Here is a 14645-nt window from a genome sequence, read left to right as displayed (position 1 = left end):
ACATACTCCTTTAATGTTCTCATCATGCAATTAAAGTTTTATCTTAGCCTGGGAGTTAACTTAATGTCCTTATGACTGCAGCTGGAGAAATCATATTGCTCTTAACAAAATAGTTTCTCACAGAAATATCTAAGTAATTAATGTAAGGAATTTACATATACCAGCTGGCTATGTTCATTGATTATTGCAATAAATCATGCTAATCAAATTGTTAGACATAGAATCACATAACTACTTATTGGGTTGAAACTTATTTGATAGCATTATACGTGCTTTTAGTTACTAAATACAAAGCTTACAACAGTTATAAAGAGGATTTTATATTTAAAACTTTTCAAATTCCTTTAAAACGGTTTAATTTCATTTTTCTGTGCGTCTTGCCAATATCTGGGAATCTTGCCAAAAAACTCCTTTAATCTGCAGGTGTGAATTCTTTTAGGCTTATTAGCCGAATGAGCTACCATATACATATAGGGAGTTGTTTGACCTTAAAGTTTATAATTTTTTTAACAAGCTACTGCTTCTTACCATATTTCTCTTATCAATAATTTTCGTTTATGCAAGTACAAAAATGAACTTAATAAGCTCTTAAAGGGGTAGGTAGGACTAATAACCCATGTATGCATCTGAGCTGATCCTTGACCATTAGCAATATGTTGGAGTGCATATTTCTTATACAGGTTGCTAGGCCTAAGGGTCTCATGCATATATCATATAAATGTCAGCATTACTTATAAACCTATAAAAAATAGTTTAAAATACATCTAGAATGGCTGCCATTATACAAAATGGCTGATAGCTGCTTTAGCATAATGCTGTCTCTATCAGTCTCTTCTTTTAATAATAATCTGACATTACAGTATATCTGGCATTACAATTTCTCTGCCTAATGAGTCTAAGCAGACAGTCTAGCTATGATGGTTCTAAAGGCTATATCCCTGCAAGATGGTGCTTTCACTCTGTCTGACGGTGGGTTGATGACCGTTCACTCATATCTATCAAAGTAGACTTCACGGCTCTTTCTTGCCAGACTTTTCTGTAAGTCCTTAAACTTGGAAGTATCAAAACCGTTCTTTACTTGTTTCTTGCAAACTGAAAAACAGCAAAGCAGTATCTTAAAACATGGCTATATTATAGTTGCTAAGCCACCAATGTTTAACAAAAACATAAAAATTACAAAAATCCATCCTTTGATTCCACTAAACCACTAAGTAGGATTTAGCCATGATAACCATCCCCAGTCACCCTCTAGAATGTCAGGGATATTGTTTTTGTTGGCATATGCATGTTTTTAGTTTTCTATTTCTTGGACATGCCATTGAACCACTTCTTGTGCATCAACTGTTTCATTAGTGATAAATGTACAACACATTCTATCTGTCTGGGTATATAATGTCATGCAATAAATACTAAAGTTCAAAATATAATGCCCCATAGTGGCCTGTCTGATTTAGGCCCAATTTGTCTCTGCATGTTTGTGTATTTCATTGTTTAAACTTAACTTGGGCAAGTTTGCAGTGGGACCCAATTCTCTCCCTCTCAATTTTCACAGAAGTGGGAGTGTTCAGCAACACTTGATATGGACCATCAAATCTGGGCTTAAGTGACTTTTTCACGTGTCCTTTCAGATACAATCTCCTGGTAAAAGCCTGAGGGGATTCAGATCTGCTCCTGATTCTGGGAGAGAGGCAAAAACTAGAGAATACAGAGGTGTCCGTTTCTTCAGTAAGTCTTTTTTTAACATATGCAGTCAAATTACCATATTTATGCTGTAACTCTTGTGGATAATAACATCCTATCTTAGGTATACTATTAAACAAGATTTCATAAGGTGAATAACCTGTGGTTTTACTGAGAGTGGTTCTACTATTAACTAGTTCTAAAAATAAACACTTTAGCATCCCTTTCTGGTTTCTGTGACACACTCACTAATCTGATACAGTAACTTCTGGTACTCCATATCTGCAAAAAACTTCTGAACTTAATTCTCTAGCTACTGATTTTGCTGTAGCTTTCGCCATTGGTCACTGAAAACTGAAAATGTCTGTGGCTACGAATACATCTTTGGAAGCTTTTTATAGTCAATTTGCAGTCTTCAAAATGGAAAACAACTGTTGGGGATTGCTCCAAGGCTTGTCTTGACCTTCTGTCCTGGATTGGACATTTCCACATATCCAGCAGGCTAGTACAAACTTGGATGCATCTGGATAAAATTCAGGAGCTATCCATCTTTCATTAACTAAATTTCCCATTTGATCCTTTCCCAGGTGTGTAAGTCCATGGCTGACTTAACACATAAGTATAACTTATCTTTTAATTTCCATAAGCCAATTTCTTTTTCTTTTCTGTGTCCTCCATGCTGCTTTTTCTTCAGGACCTGCTTGTTCCTGAAATGTCTTCAAATCCTGTAGATCAGGCATTTGAGGCTTTGTTTCTTCTGTCTGTGTAGTGTAGATTGCTACATTCACTGGTTGTTTGGTTGCTTTCTTTATCCACAGGCTACTCTCTCATTCTCTCCTGCTTTGTTCTGAAGTTCGATCAGTGTAGCATAATCAGGCATTTTGGTCTGGCGCTGGAATGGTTACTTTACTGTATAGGCTTGCCCTTTCTGCTGGGGGCATTTTGCTGCCCTCTTGGCTTCAGCATCTTGCCAGATTGTTACCTCTTGTTTCTTGAGTGTCGTTTATTGCGTGTGCCTGGATCGTTATCACTGCAACTTTTTGTGGCCCTTGCAGAGCTCTGAACCGGTGTCTGATCAGTGAAGCATGTTGTATATCTTTGCCACTTGCTGTCTTGAAGTCTATGCTTTTCCATATTTGCCCATAACCTTGTGCTGGGATGGTAAGGATCCTGAATCCACAGTAGTTACTGCATATCCTGTATAAGGAATCCCATCCTCATAGTATCTTGAACCATCCACATATAGCTCATGGTGAGCATTGAGTAGGGCTGTATCTGTAACATGTGGCAAAGGTTGAGTTTCTTGTTCCATTAAAGACCATCATGGGAAAAAGAAAAAAAAGAAATTTTTTATTAGTAGAACTATCATCTTGCTCTGGACTGGCCCTCTGGTCCTGCGTCCATGATGATCTGTCTGTATCTTCCTTTTCTGGACCACCTTCCTGGCCCTCATCATCATCTTCTTGCTGCTCCATCAATAGGGAAGATAATCTGTTTCTCCCTCCTTTTTGAATCTTGAGATTCAACACCTTTATTAATGCTGGTAAAAGGGTTGCTGGGGTGAGGGTAGTACATCTTTTGATGATTACATTTGTTGCACTTAGCAGTACTACTTCATACTTGGTCAGCCTCGCTGTTGACAGGTGCTTGTTGAAGCTTCTCTGTACCTGCATGCAGTACCTGGATGATAAGCTCATGATAAGCTCATGATTCAGCACTATGCCTGTGCTCTTGTTCTCTTCTAGGACTGCTGCTGCCACTGCTCTGATGCAGGTAGGTGCTCCTTGAGTAATGTTGTCAAGCTTGCTTGAGTGGTAGGCCACTGGCCTTTGCTTTAGTCCATTAATTTGAGGACTCCCAGTGCATGGCCTACTTTTTCATGACAAGACAAGGTAAAAGATAATCTGTAGTCAGGTAGTCCTAGGGCTGGAGATGAGGCAACTGCTGCTTCCAATTGTTCAATTGCTTCATTCATCTGTTGCTGTGTAGGATGTGGACCCTCCCTTCCTTTCTGTGTTGTCATACAATGCTTGCATGTAGACAGGTGCTAGAGGTATCCATTTTCTGTAGTATCCCACTAGGCCCAGGAATGATCATCTGACTTGCTTGACACTAGTTGGCATCTTAGCTTGCTTTATGAATTTATTTCTCTCTTCTGTTAGATATCGGGTACCTTGAGTATCCTAGGAAGATTACCTTTTGCGTTGCTAGCTGCAATTTCTTCTTTGAGGCTCTGCAGTCTTGTTCTTCCAGACTCTTCAATAAGGACACTGTCTCTTCTTGGCACCTTTTTCAGTGGTGGTGGCAATCAGCAGGTCATCTACATACTGTATCAGCTGTATGTTTACTGGATAGAGGGGTCTCCATGCTTGTAATATTGTAGACAGGGGTTTCAGTGAAATCACTTGGTGATGTGCCCCCCTCCCCCCCCCCTTCAGGGCAGTCGTGTCCAGCTGTATTGTTTACCCTTATGTGTAGTAAGGGGGTACTGCTTGATGGACACTGGTACTGTTCCTTTTTTCAGTTGCAGTTGTACTGGCTGTACTCTACGAAGGCCCACATCCATTTTTCCTTGAACCATAATCTATCAGGGACTGATGATGTCCATGCTGGGAGTTGCTGTTCCTCTTCATCTTTCGTTTCCCGGGAGGTAGACTTGTATAGCAGCTTCTATTTCAGGTTGTATCTTTGCTGGAATGTTGCTGGTACGCTTAATGCCTTTTGTGGTGTACTGGATTGTTGCTTGCATTACGACTAGGATGTCCGCTCCCAAAAGGTTGACTGGACAGGTGGGTGAGGTCAGGAATGCCGCTGGGACAGGCGTGGCTTCATTATTGATGAGTAAGGGTATCATCTTACTTTCTTGCAGGGGTAGGGCTTGACCTCCCAAAACAGTTGCTTTGATGGCCTGATCTGTAAGCAAATGTGGAGGAATCTGGTTGTGCACAAAAACAGTTCTTTATGCCCCTGTGTCTATTTAAACAATCAAGTTCTTGTCCTGTGGGTAAAGTCACTGTAATGGTACCTTTTATTGAAATGTCAGTTGCCCAGGATACACAGATACTGTCGCTGACACAGGGGTTGTGCAACTTCATGCTCTGTCATCTTGTGCATGTTGGTTTACATTTGGCTGGTCACAAGTTTGCTGTTGTCTCTGTGTGAATCTAAGATATTTTCTGCAATCCTTCTTCTGATGATGGATCAAAGATGGTTGAGATGATCATAGACTTCAGGAAGCATCCCTCTACACTCCCCCCACTAACAGTTGCGGGCAGCGCAGTAGCGGTAGTCAAATCCTTTAGATTTTTAGGCTCCACAATTGCTAGGGATCTGAAGTGGAAGGCCAAGATCGATGGCATTGTGGGGAAAGCCCAGCAGAGGCTGTACTTCTTACACCAACTTAGGAAGTTCAAACTGTCACAGGAACTCCTGGTGCTCTTCTACTCAGCTATTATCCAATCCATTATCTGCACCTCGATAATAGTGTGGTTTGGCTCAGCCTCAACTCATGACAGGAACAGACTACAGCGAATAGTGGGGGCAGTGGAAAAAATCATAGCGACAAATCTCACGGCAATTGAGGATATATATCGGGCAAAGGTTACTAAGCGGGTAGAAAGGATCATCGGTGATCACTCCCACCCTGCTCACAACATGTTCAGAAGGCTGCCATCAGGGAGGCGGTATGGCTCACAACTAGTGAGAACCGCGGCAGACACAGTCAGGAACAGTTTTTTTCCCCAACCAACTACCCTAATAAATTCGATGGGCGCAGAGCCCATTTGAACTACAATTCAACCTGGCACATGTAACTAAGTACCTATCAGGCGGCTATTCCCCATGTGTGTTTTGGTCTTGTTATGTATGTATACTGTCTGAGAGCGGTGGCTATCGGAAACAAATTCCTTGTGTATTGTGCACTGATATACTTGGCAATAAAGTGATTCTGATGTCCTGGGAGCTTACACCAAAAACATTTGCCAGTCATGTCATTACCTTGTGCATCCATTTGTTTCCTTGTTTGGTGTGGCTTTCCTTTTTATCCACTCCTGGGTCTTGTGGTCCATACCTTTGGGGTACCCTGTATCAAGTGAACAGTCACTGCAGGAGTTTTAGACATGCGTTTGTCATTCTTTTCCTTTTCCACATCCTCTATTCCTTCCAGCACCTGTATCTGGAAAAGCTGAGATCTTAATTCATTCTTTAAACCATGTAAAAAAACTTTGTCTCTAACATTCTGGCTCCTGCAGTGTCGCATACTGGATATCCTTCATCCTCTTGTCTAACCACAAGTTTATCTTAGTACTGGCGTACATTGTCTGTTTTCTGTACAATATCTGGTGTTGCGGGTGCGGTTTCTTGTATTTGGAAATATCTCCACTGTACTCTTGCTAAGAGATTTGATCCACTTGCTCTAGTATATCTTTTGTCTGCTGCTGGCCTGTCTGCAATTTTCTTTCTCTACCGCCAGCTGCATCTCGGGCAGCCATTTGTTCCATAAGGGAATATTTTCCAGAGCCTACTGCTGTTCTAATAATTTGCTCTAAATCTATCCAGCAAGGTCTGTATATACCACATACTTGTGACATTTGCTTAAGAAAATAAAAAAATAAATATATATATATACACAGAGGAAAAACCACAGCACTCACCACACCAGAAGCGGGGCACAGCTATGCACTTACCACTCACAGGGTGGGGTGCATGTAACACCGCACTCTCCACCACAGAAGTGGGGTACACAGCTGTACTTACCACTCACAGGGCGGGGTGCATGTAGCCCATGACCACATCGCTCTAATAAATACAAACAGAGAACCCAGCACTCACCAAAGTAAACTCACTTATCCTCAACAATTCAATAAATAAATGATGGGGGTTTAGTTGGTGGATTGGCCAATGCACGGAAGCCTGCATACCGATTTTCAAGGTAACCCACCTTCATGCAGGATCTACACTATCACAGAGTCTTAGAACCTGACTACCACACTGCTGCATCATCTGCCTGCTAGATGTAATGTGTACCTGCCACAAACTTTATGGCTTTTAAAGGCACACTAGTCACCTATTGCACTGGCTCAAAGATGATTGCTAAAGAACAGCTGAGACAGGTTCAGGATAATAAAGTCCACACAGGGGTGCATGAGAAAGCTAGTGGCCACGGTTAATAAGAGCTAACCATAGATTAACCCCTTCGTATACACACAGAGGAAAAACCACAGCACTCACCACACCAGAAGCGGGGCACAGCTATGCACTTACCACTCACAGGGTGGGGTGCATGTAACACTGCACTCTCCACCACAGAAGCGGGGTACACAGCTGTATTTACCACTCACAGGGCGGGGTGCATGTAGCCCATGACTACATTGCTCTAATAAATACAAACAGAGAACCCAGCACTCACCAAAGTAAACTCACTTATCAACAATTCAATAAATAAATGATGGGGGTTTAGTTGGTGGATTTGCTAATGCACGGAAGCCTGCATACCGATTTTCAAGGTACCCCACCTTCATGCAGGTCCTACACTATCACAGAGTCTTAAAACCTGACTACCACACTGCTGCATCATCTGCCTGCTAGATGTAATGTGTACCTGCCACAGACTTTATGGCTTTTAAAGGCACACTAGTCACCTATTGCACTGGCTCAAAGATGATTGCTAAAGAACAGCTGAGACAGGTTCAGGATAATAAAGTCCACACAGGGGTGCATGAGAAAGCTAGTGGCCATGCAAAGCAGTCGGCACTCCTCAGCTCTGTCCACAACTTGCTCCGTGCCAGGACAAGAAATTCACATAGATCCAGAAAAAAAGAACGGCACTGGAGACAGCAATATGCAGAAGAAACTTGTATTCAAAAGGCAACAGCCGTTTCAGGGCATCTGCCCCTTCCTCAGGCCCAATACATAGTACACTGTCTCCAGTGCCGTTCTTTTTTCTGGATCTATATATATATATATATATATATATATATATATATATATACAGCAGGATTTTTCCTTTATATCTGGAATTTAATTTACAATTCTCAACATATCAGACTGAAACCATGGTGTGTAATGTTCCTGATCAATATGTCTGGGGTTGTAATATCGGATTAATTTTCCCCTTCATTAAAACTGTATTTCAGAAACTTTAGGTATTTCAAATAAGATCAAAGTACAGTAGTAATGAGTCACTATACTACTGTCTCCAAATACCTAACAGCTGAGAACTTTTTTTTTAAAACCAAAACTAGAATACACATTGCTTATATTTAAAATGACTTATAGAAATATATAAATCTACATAAGTATGCGTGACTACCCATTAATATAATTTACAGTCATAAACATTTTACATCTGTATGTGTGTACATATTACAGTATGCTCTTTCACGCAGAAGCATTATTTATACATACTTTTTCTTTAACTCTTTCCTGAGCCACATTAAAACCTTTCAGCTTATAAATGAGGGGGCAGCAAAACTGCAGTTTCCACTACATGTACACATTGCTGTTTCCCTGTAATCTGCAGCAGTGTGCATGTAATATAAAAATTATAACAGAGGGTTAGACATTTCTCTCTAATAAATCAATGCATGTGCAAAGTCTGTTTTTTTTCTAGGAGCATTATGTTGCCAAGACCTGTGGCATTATTATTTCTATATATACAGGTAATGTATTGAACCTTAATTTCCTGAGACAGTTTGCCAAATTTTTAGTGTCAGAAAAACCCTTTTTATTAATTCAGTGTTTGTTATTTCCTTCAAGCCTTCTCCATTGGTCAGGATCCAGTGTCCCTTCCTCTGGAAAGTTTGCCCTTTTAAAAATCGCACCAATATCATTACGTGCCTTTTGCCCCTCCCTATCACTGAAAATCCCCAGGGGAGGCCTCTCCCTGGTTTTCCTACATGAGCACCCAACTCATGAAGGATCAGTTCACCTTGTGACATCTTTAAGGGCTGTAACCATATATAGTCCAGGAGGCGGCTCTGAATAAACACCTCTACCCTTGTGGCCAAAGAGTTTCTCAAATCCATCTGTGGACAGATGACTGGTGTTGTGGCATTGCCTGTTCCTCCTTGTGATGGTGGAAAATCAATCACCAATGCTACCCAAGTGAGCCCTGTATAAAAGACTGCTTCTTCTGTACTGCTGAGGTGTGTCCCTATGATTATTGTTATATTACTCTGGGAATCTGTACCTCATCCTACATAAATTCATCCCCGTATCATGTATTCTGTTGCCTCTGGTATTCTTGGAATACCCCCCATCCCCTGCTATTTTTGGAATATAGTCCCCTGGAGTTTGAAAAATTATGTGTCCCATACACCTGGGGCAATCATACCTGAGCCCCCTCTCTATTGACTCCAGCATGCACTTAGGGCAATGATACCCGAACTCCATTTCTATTGAGTCCATCTTACCCTTAAGTCTAAATTACAATATACAATATGTCTTATAATGTGTGCACGACAATCTAGACAGTGGTTCCCTACAAAACTGAAATCACTTTGTGGCAATATCCCCTTAACTTCACAATATTCTGGTTCAGGCTTAAGATTATACCATAATAATAATGAACATTTACAATGCTGACATGTCCATTGAGAAAGAGAAAAACTTTTTTTTTGTAAATGTACACTGAGAGAGCAATCAAGTTGAAAATCAATCTTTAGATTACTCACCAGGGTTTTTGTCAGTGGTTGTATACGAGCATCATCTGCTGGCAGGAGCATTAGTGAACCCAGGTCACAAGCCCCCATGTAACTGTTGGAGATAGACTCTGAATATCAATATCCTTCAGTTGTCCGTTAAATACCCTTATATGTCAGTCAATGGCTCTGTACTTAGCAGCCAGCTGGAGACCATAAATAATGAGACAACACACAGGAGATATGTAGAAGCTCAGCAGGTCATTTCTGATCTGACTCGTTGCTCTAGGAGCCTTTATTTATACACAAATGAACAAAGGAATAAAGGTATGGCAGTGTGTTAGCCAATCTAAGTACACTGTGTGCAAAGACAAACAATTATTTAATGAAACCAATTATAGCATTCCTGAATATATTCTTATCACTGTTTACTCATTAATTTAATGAGAAGGCCTTCTTATCGCCATCTGGACATTAATCTTGAAAGCCTTCTTTCCATTGTCACCTGGACATTCCAAAACATACTACTTTAATGTTCTCATCATGCAATTAAAGTTTTATCTTAGCCTGGGAGTTAACTAAATTGCCTTGTGACTACAGCTGGAGAAATCATATTGCTCTTAACAAAATAGTTTCTCACAGAAATATCTATGTACTTAATTTAAGGAAATTACATATACCAGCTGGCTATGTTCATTTATTATTCCAATGAATCATTCTAATCAATACCAAATTATGAGACATAGAATCACATAACTACTTATTGGGTTGAAACTTATTTGATAGCATTATATGTGCTTTTAGTTATTAAATAAAAAGCTTACAACAGTTATAAAGATGATTTTATATTTAAAACTGTTGAAATTCCTTTAAAACGGTTTAAGGTAATTTTTCTGGGCATCTTGCCAAAATTTGGGAATCTTGCCAAAAAACTCCTTTAATCTGCAGGTGTGAATTATTTTAGGCTTATTAGGCTAATGTGCTACCATATACATATAGGGAGTTGTTTGACCTTAAAGGTTATAATTTTTTTAACAAGCTACTGCTTCTTACCATATTTCTTTTATCAATAAGTTTTGTTTATGCAAGTATAGAAATGAACTTAATAAACTCGTAAAGGGGTAGGTAGGACTAATAACCCATATATGCATCTGAGCTGATCCTTGACCATTAGCATTATGTTGGAGTGCATATTTCTTATACAGGTTGCTAGGCCTAAGGGTCTCATCCATATATCATATAAATGTCAGCATTACTTACAAACCTATAAAAAATAGCTTGAAATACATCTAGAATGGCTGCCATTATACAAAATGGCTGATAGCCGCTTTAGAATAATGCTGTCTCTTTCAAATGTTAATGGGCTAAACTGTCCCAATAAGATAATTTATCTTACGTCCTAGAGGATGCTGGGGTCCACATTAGTACCATGGGGTATAGACGGGTCCACTAGGAGCCATTGGCACTTTAAGAGTTTGAGAGTGTGGGCTGACTCATCCCTCTATGCCCCTCCTACCAGACCCATTTTATAAAATGTGCCTGGAGGAGCTGGTCACAGCTATGGGAGCTCTACAGAGCTTCTTTAGAAAAATGTTATTTTAGAGTTTATTATTTTACAGGGAGGCTGCTGGCAACAGCCTCCCTGCTTCATGGGACTAAGGGGGGAGTAGTGTCTGCCCTGCAGTGTCTGAGCCACTATCTCTGCTAACAGGACACTGGGCTCCTGAGGGTATCGATCTTCCCTGCCACAGCATCGCTCACCCCAGCAGCATGTCGCCAACCCCTTACAGAGCCAGAAGATTGGTGGCGAGTGAGTCACCGACCCTCCTAGCAAGCGGGGGGGGGGGGGGGGGGGGGCGGTGTGAAGATGGCAACAGGGTATGGAGCGCAGTACTAACAGCGCTCCAGGGATCAGCAGTACATAGTGCGGCGCTGTGAGGGGTGCCCTGAGCCAGCACCTACACCCTACACTGACATTCCAGCCCCTGGATCGCTTCCAGCATAATTCCTCAGGCCAGTATAACCTTCTGAAGAGCGGGAAGACAGCGCCATTTTGGGGGCGGAGCTTCTCAGACTGGACCCAGCAACGTTCATCGCCTTTTTCCTGTCTGCACAATGCTGTCAGTGAAGAGCAAGTCCCTCCAGAACAACTCCAGCTATCTCTCACGGTACCAGTGGGTTGTAGAAGGTGGGGGAGTCTGTATACAGACTGTGTAACCTATTAAGGTGCACAGTAAGCACCAGTAGGGGTCTCCCTTTACCTAAAAAGCGCTGTGTGTGGGTTGGCTCCAATCTCTGTGTCTCTCTTGCCATTCTTGGGGGTTAAACTCTCTCTGCCCTCCCCTGTGTATGTGTGGAGTGTCTGTGGTCTCCATTAAGCTATGTCCAGGGAGTCTGTGTCATATGCTGCAGAGGATATTTCCTCTCAGGATTATCTCATTCCATGTATTCAGGATTGCACTCTTTTAGCACAGATTCCAGCAAGGGAGCCTGAGTGGTTATCCTCTATCAAATCTATGATTTCTCAGATTTCTACTAGGGTTGCACAGAATGAGTCTGCAACTCAGGCTTTACAAAACTCTATGGCAGTCTGGCCCAGGTCTGTTACCTCAGAGCCCCCCATTGTATATTCCCAAAAAGTGCTCTTACACAGATTATGCAAGATGACACGGATACCAATTCTGACACTGAGGACGGTGATGTTGCAGGGGTCAGCATCCCTTGCTAAAGGGGTGCAGTTGATAATAGAGGTTATCAGGGATGTGTTGAATATTGCTGAACAACACCTGAGCAGGTTGAGGAGGCTTACTTCACTGAAAATACGAAAGCCTCTCTAACCTTCCCTGCGTCAAAAGAATGAAATGCTGTTTTTGGAAAAGCTTGGGAAAACCCTGAGAAAAAAATCCAGATCCCTAAAAGGGTCCAGGTGGCATCTCCTTTCCCTGTGGAGGAAAGGAAAAATTTGGAAAACTCGTCCATTGTTGACGCGTTTATCCAGACTCTCAAAAAATGTAGTTTTTACCTGTTGCAGGAACCTCCACCTTGAAATAGCTGGCTGATTATAAAATTGATAATATGCTCAAATCCATGTACACGGCTTCAGGGGCTATACTATGTCCCACTATTGCCAGTGCCTGGATTGCCAAAGCTATAGTAAAGTGGTCAGGCACGTTACTTGAAGGTTTGGATACTATGGATAAACCTGATGTTGAATTGTTTTTGCGTAACATTCAGGATTCAGAAGGATTTCTGGTAGAAACCATGAAAGTCCTGGGTTCCATGGCTGCAGGAATTTCTTCCATGTCTGTCTCAGCTTGTCGAGGACTGTGGCTGTGACGGTGGTCTGCCAACGCAGAATCCAGGAAAAGTGTGGAGACCCTACCCTACACAGGTCAGGCTCTCTTTAGGGAAGCATTAGATGTGTGGATCTCCACGACTACAGTGGGTAAGTCACCTTTTCTTTCCTCAGCTGCACCTGCTACGAAGAAACCCTTTTCTTCAACTGCATTGCAGCCCTTTCGGGCTGCCAAGCCATGAAAGACCAGAAACCTGCTTTAGGTACGCCGGAGTCCTCTGCATGATGGTGGACTGCACGCCCTGGAGGTGGGGCAGGTGGGAGCGAGACTCAGGCATTTCTGTCATCTCTGGGTGTCGTCCGGCCTGGATCCCTGGGTGTAAGATATCATGTCCCAAGGGTACAGGCTGGAATTTCAAGATCTCCCTCCTCACCGATTCTTCAAATCAGGCTTGACAGCTTTGCTGGCAGACAGGGCTGTCCTGCAGGCAGCCGTCCAGAAGTTGGTGGAGGCACAGGTAATTGTACTGGTCCTTCCTCATATGCAAAACAAAGGTTACTATTCAAACCTTTTCTCGTGATACTGAAACCGGATTGTTTGGTCAGGCCCATTCTGAACCTAAAATCACTAAACCCCTTTCTGAAGGAGGTCAAGTTCAAAATGGAGTCTCTAAGGGCAGTGATATCAGATCTGGAAGTGGGGGATTTCCTGGTATCCCTGGATATCATGGATGCGTACCTCCATATCCGATTTGGCCGCCGCATCAGGCTTATCTCCGATATGCACTGTTGGACTGTCAGTTCCAGGCTCTGCCATTTGGCCTCTCCACAGCACCGAGGGTTTTCACCAAGGTGATGATGAAAATAATGGTTCTCCTCCACAGACGGGGTGAACATAATTTCATATCTGGATGATCTACTGATAAAGGCATCGTCCAAGGAGAAGCGGTTACAGTCCATCCTTCTCATGACCCACCTGCTCAGGGAACCCGGTTGGATCCTGAATCTTCCAAAATCAAATTTGGAACCAACCAGGAGGTTGTCCTTTCTGTGAATGATACTCGACACAGAAGTGCAGAGGGTGTTTCTTACAAAGGGAAAAGCGTTGGTGATACAAACAATATTCCCGGTGTCTGTTCATCAGTGTATTCGCCTTCTGGGAAAGATGGTGGCCTCATACGAGGCTCTTCAGTATGGGAGGTTTCATGCTCGGTCCTTCCAACTGGATCTTCTGGACAAGTGGTCGGGATCCCATCTACATATGCACCTGAGGATATATATGTCACCAAAGGCCAGGATTTCAATCCTCTGGTGGTTGTAACTACCTCAACTTCTGGAGGGCTGCAGGTTCGGGATTCAGGACTGGATCCTTCTAACCTAGGATGCAAGTCTCCAGGGCTGGGGCGCAGTCACTCAAGGGGAGACCTTCCAAGGAAGGTGGTCAAGTCTGGAAGCCGGCCTGCCGATAAACATTCTAGAACTGAAAGCCGTCTATAATGGTCTTCTCCAAGCGGCCCATCTTCTGAGAAATCGGACCATTCAAGTGCAGTTGGACAATGTAATGACAGTAGCTTACATCAACTGACAGGGCGGAACGCAGAGCTGCAATGTCAGAGGTAATAAGAATCGTCTTCTGGGCAGAAAAACACGCGTTGGTGCTGTCAGCAATCTTCATTCTGGGAGTAGACAACTGGGAGGCTGACTTTCTAAGCAGACACAATCTCCATCCAGGAGAGTAGGGTCTCTGTCCGGAGGTGTTCAAGGATGTAACAGATCTTTGGGGAGTACCTCAAATCGACATGATGGCCTCTAATCTCAACAAGAAGCTTCTGCGATATTGTTCCAGGTCGAGGGACCCACAAGCAGTGGCGGTGGATGCCATAGTGACTCTGTGGGTTTTCCAGTGGGTGTACGTGTTTCCACCACTCCCACTCATTCCAAGAGTGCTACAGCTCATAAGGAGAACAAGGGTTCAAGCGATCCTCATTGCTCCAGACTGGCCAAGAAGGTCTTGGTACGCGGATCTTCTG

At 42.6% G+C, this 14645-nt stretch overlaps 1 long non-coding RNA gene across 1 annotated transcript in view; it reads left to right on the top strand.

Annotated features, from left to right (window-relative positions):
* The first annotated feature begins 1632 nt into the window (after window positions 1–1632).
* Window positions 1633–14645, top strand: part of LOC134936113 (uncharacterized) — a 61639-nt gene continuing 48626 nt past the window's right edge. Inside the window, exon 1 of the long non-coding RNA XR_010180455.1 lies at window positions 1633–1725. This is a non-coding gene — a long non-coding RNA (uncharacterized LOC134936113). The remainder of the gene's footprint in view (window positions 1726–14645) is intronic.

This window comes from Pseudophryne corroboree, chromosome 6, assembly GCF_028390025.1.
Source record: "Pseudophryne corroboree isolate aPseCor3 chromosome 6, aPseCor3.hap2, whole genome shotgun sequence".
In the NCBI taxonomy this organism is placed as follows: domain Eukaryota; kingdom Metazoa; phylum Chordata; class Amphibia; order Anura; family Myobatrachidae; genus Pseudophryne; species Pseudophryne corroboree.
This window is presented reverse-complemented; position numbering and strand designations above follow the sequence as displayed.